The sequence below is a fragment of the Suricata suricatta genome, chromosome 9, assembly GCF_006229205.1.
Source record: "Suricata suricatta isolate VVHF042 chromosome 9, meerkat_22Aug2017_6uvM2_HiC, whole genome shotgun sequence".
Lineage (NCBI taxonomy): Eukaryota > Metazoa > Chordata > Mammalia > Carnivora > Herpestidae > Suricata > Suricata suricatta.
This window is the reverse complement of record NC_043708.1, coordinates 128,670,156-128,674,954: the sequence shown is the minus strand read 5'-3', so window position 1 is coordinate 128,674,954 and position 4,799 is coordinate 128,670,156. Positions and strand designations below refer to the sequence as shown.

At 44.9% G+C, this 4,799-nt stretch overlaps 1 long non-coding RNA gene across 1 annotated transcript in view; it reads left to right on the top strand.

Moving 5' to 3' along the window:
- The window catches only part of LOC115301715, a 19,778-nt gene extending 16,117 nt beyond the window's left edge, over nt 1–3,661 (top strand). Inside the window, exon 3 of the long non-coding RNA XR_003913260.1 lies at nt 3,346–3,661. This is a non-coding gene — a long non-coding RNA (uncharacterized LOC115301715). The remainder of the gene's footprint in view (nt 1–3,345) is intronic.
- Nucleotides 3,662–4,799: the final 1,138 nt, after the last annotated feature.

The window sequence follows — 4,799 nt, the reverse complement described above, 5'->3', positions numbered from 1 at the left end:
CCTTCCTTCCTCCCTCCCTCCCTTCCTTCCTTCCTTCCTTCCTTCCTTCCTTCCTTCCTTCCTTCCTTCCCTCCTTTCCTTTATTCCTTCTTCCTCCCTCCTTCCTTCTTCCCTCTCCTCCCTCCCTTCCTCCTTTCCCTTCTCCACTTCCTTCCCCTTCTTTTGATTTTCTTTCTTTCTGGGCTCAATTATCAGTGCCTGCCTTTGCTTGTTAATTGTTCTTTTGTGATTTTGTTTGCAGCAGTTACAAGCAGTGGCGGTTTGGTAATTGGCTGCTGTAACCTCCAGAGGAGAAAGGTGTTTCTTCCAGCAGCTGCCTGCATTCCATTAAAACCCGCCTGCCCTGGACCAGTGGGGGCGGGAGAAGGGAGCGCCTCGGGCTGCACACAATCCCAACCCCCAAAGAAGGGGCCCTCCGCTCACAAGGGCACCTTACCCCTCCTGCCTTCAGCCCTCTCAGGCAGCTGCAAGCCTGGGGTGGGGGGTGCTCTCACCCTTAATGACTCCCTGATCTCCTGCAGGCCCCTCAGTGCACATTTCCAAGCTGGAATCTGGACAGTGTTATTCTAGACAATTCAATCCCTGCCAGAAAGGTACTGTCCCCCAAAGGTTGTCTGTCTGCTTTTTTCCTCTTTTTTTGGGCCAAAGGGACTTTCCTCGGAATTTTTAATTTTTTAAAATATGGTTTATGTTCCAAATGGGAACACCTGTATCTCTTGTCAAAACACAAGTGAAGAAAGAAACAAAGAACAAACCCCAGAGCCAAAACCCACGGGCTGTCCTCTCTAAGGTTCTCCATCTGTCCTTTCCTGCTCCCCTCCCCCACCCCCCAAAACCCTTACGGACTGGAAATAAAACCCCGGTGAGCATCTCCAACTGGAAACCCGGAGCTGGGTTTGCAATCCAACGTTAGCAGAAGCTGAGCTTCGGGCGAAAATAAAAGGGTCTCGAGTTATGATTTGCTACTCTACTTTTTTGGTCTTGAGTCCTTCTCTTCCAGCCTCTTTGATTTGAGGGCTTCAGATTTTGGACCAACCAATGGGCCCGCCTCCAAGGGACCGGAGGCATGTGTGCTGTGTGTGATGCTCTTCCTGACTTGGGTCTGTAACCAGGAGGCTGGACTCTGACCCCCGAAAACAGTAAAGTTATTTCCCAGGCACCCCCGCCCCCCTCCCTGGCCCTGAAGTCAGTCTGAGTGGACTCAGAAGTCCAGATACACACGGAGTGTTCTTCAAATTTCCCAGAAGTACTCTGAACACAAGAAACTAGTAAAGGTCTAACCCTCATCTCATGCGCCCCCCCCGCAGATCTGAGGAGGGGGATAGTCTTTGGAGTGGTTCAGCTAAGGTGTGACCTTTATTCAGAATCTCTTTCTTTAGAGAAAAAAATTTTTAATGTTTTATTTATTCTTGAGAGAGCATGAGCTGGGAAGGGCCAGAGTGAGAGAGGGAGGCACAGAATCAGAAGAAGCAGGCTCCAGGCTCCAAGCTGTCAGCACAGAGCCCCATGCGGGCCCCGAGCTCAAAAGTGGTGAGATCATGACCTGAGTTGAAGTCAGATGCCTTACTAACTGAGCCACCCAGGCGTCCCTGGCTTTTTTTAATTAAAAGATTCTTGTAAGTTTGGTCCTGCGTCTCTAAAAACCAGGATATAGGCAGGTAGTTGGAGGGGACAAAGCATTTCAATTATCATCAGATGTGGGCTGCCTCACAGGAGGGACCCAAGAACCCTGCCCCGAACCCAGAACCCATTTATCTATTTGTGAAAATCTCAGCCATTGTTGTAGGCCCTGAGTCTTTATAAAATAAAAGAAAGCACAGAGTGAGTACTGAGGGAAAGACACCGTCTAGGTTTTCAAACAAGAGATGAAACTCGGGTTAAAAACCACAAGTTGATCTGTAACATTTGCATTATTCCACTCAAGGGTCTTGCTTTCAGTGTTTCCGTAAGTCTCTGAAACGTCTTCCTGCTCTCATCCAGCTCAAAGCTCTACCAAAGGCCTTGGTAACAATATCTCTAAGTCAGAAAATTGTGAGGAGTACCTTAGAGAGTGACCAACACTAAGCGGGCATGTAGCCACCGCTGACAAACGTAGCTCTAATTATTATTTCTGCAGTTTGTTGTAGAAGGAGAAGACAACAGGGTAGACTATGCTAAATGTATTTGAATGTTGTACGTAAGTGACGAATCATGGGAATACACCCCCCAAACCACTGTCTATACACTGACAATAAATTATATTAAAAAATAAAGTTTAATGAACTGAAAACCCATGACTATCACAAATTAGAAGAAAAAAAAGAAATGTATTTGAGGCTCTGCTTTTCCTTGATTTCCTTAGATCAGTAGTCTTTGACCAGGGATGATTTTTTACCCCCAAGAGACATTTGGCAACATCTGGAAACTTTTTGATTGTCAAGCAAGACTTGGGGTTGGACGGCATGAGGGAGGGAGGAAGGTGTGTGTGTGTGTGTGTGTGTGTGTGTGTGTGTGTGTGTGTGTGAATGCTGCCAGCATCTAGTGATCAGAGAGGCCAGGGATGCTGTTAAACTCCCTTCAGTGCACAGGACAGCCCCCACAGCAGAGAATTGCCTGGTCCAAATGTCAAGAGTGTTGAGGTGGAGAAAAACACTGCCTTATATGGGTCCTGGTTTCCTTAGGCTGTGTGTGTGAAGGAAAGATTTTTCTCCGGTAAATTAGACCAGTCCTGAGTTTTGGAAGGCTATCAATCCATGATCTTTCAAGAAAATATGTAGAGCGTCATAAAAAAAAGTTATTTGATCTTAGCGTCTCAGCATTTTTTATTACAATGGTGACTGAGTGGCCATGTTTTTATGTTTTACTAAAAACAAAACAAAACAAGCTCAAGTTAGGGACACCTGGGTGGCTCAGTTGGTGAAGCGTCTGACTTTTGATTTCAGCTAAGGTCGTGATCTCATGGTTTGTGAGTTCAAGCCCCACATCAGACTCTGTGTTCACTGTGTGGAGCCTGCTTTGAATCCTCTATCTCCTTCTTTCTGCCCCTCCCCTGCTCCCTCTCTCTCAAAAATAAATAAACATTAAAAAAAACAAAGTTATTGCTATAAAGTCTAACATGTTTGCCGCACACTTAAACCCTTTTAAAAATGAAGTCTATTAAAAAAAAGTCTAATGTGAATAGAATAGTGATTGCAGTCAGTGAAGATGTGTGATTTATGTCTGACTCTTTCCTAAGTGAAAAGTTACATAAGCTAATATCACTGTATAATATGCAGAAAAGTTGATAAGAGAGGAAAGCCAATGGGCTCTTTTCACAAGAAGAAAATCTTGTCCTTTTTCCTTTCTTTTCTTTTTTATTGTGTCTAGATGAGAAGATGGATGTTAGCTGAGCCTCGTGCAATGATCATTTCACATTATATGAAAATCAAGCCATCATTCTGCCTGCCTTCGACTTCCACAGTGATGTATGTCAATTATAACTCAATGAAACTGGGAAGAAAAAGGTTATGGTCAAATGAGTTCCAGGAATAAAACTTAATTCTAAGAAGATTATTCAGATTCATCACATCTTTTCTAATCATTGGATTAAACAACAACAACAAAAGTATCTCATTTTGATTTAATCAGATCTGGGAATAAAATTCACAACTGTCATGCTGTTCTAGGGATTGCAAATCTTTAATATCCAGCACAAATTTAGATTCTGTGGTCTTAATCCTTTTGCAATTCCCCTTATGGTCTGAACTTATTACTTTGTTGATTGCTTAATTATGTTGGGGCTCAGTTTACTTATCAGAAAAATTAGGGGTCTCATAAGCAACCAGCCCAAGACATTCTAGGCTCTTGGGAAGAATTGTTACATGTGTATGTTTCATTGGGTTGGCAGAGGAAGAGGCGTATTTTGAGTGGGCGTCACTTTGCAAGGTCTTGATACATAAACATGTTGGTGCTTATGACCCCTGGAAGTCAGAGGGACCCTGAAGCTGGCAAGGCCCCCTTTAGCTCTTCCCAAATGTCCACCAAGCCCTTGTGGGTCTGTCTTCCCATAGCATTTTTTATCCCTTTCTTATCCTTGTGTCTGGATTGTGAATCATTGGGTGACCTGGGTCCCTGGTCCCTGTTTCCTGCGAGTTTGCACAGATAGTCTCTGAGAGGGTTCAAGCCCCTCTTGACCCAAAGGATTGTGGTCCCAGGAGCTGGGGTAGGCTTGGAGACTCTGGCTGTCAGCAGAGGTGACTCCTGCCCCAGGTGCTGAGCTAAGCTTTGTTTCTGTGTGAAGGATGGAGACAGTTGGTGGGGGGTAGCTCTTCACGCAACCTCCATTCTGCTTCAACTTCATCTAACATCAGATCTGGGATCATTCAAAGAAGAGAGCTCTGGTAGATTATTACAATATTTGGCTCTCCATATCCACACCCTGTGTGGCTACCCCCACTCCCCACATTGCTCTGGGCTAGGCCAAGTGACTTGCCTTGGTCAATTGGACATGAGCAGACACTATACAAGCAGAAGCTTGAGAAACCTTTGTGTCAGGAACTTGCTCTCTGAGACCACACAAAGAGAGAAACCCAGGAAATAGACAGCATCAGCAATTACGCATGTGAGTCCAGCCACACTAGACCTTCCCATCCCGGCTGAGCTGCCAGATGGCTGTAGACATGAATGATCCCAGGAAAGACCACAAAAGAACAGCTCTCCTGAACCCAGACCAAATTGCCCACCCACGAAATTAGGAGCAGTGATAAATATTTTGGGTGAAGTCCTGTAAAGAAAGTGATAACTGATATTAGAGGTGATTGCTATTCAGCCTTTTGCATATG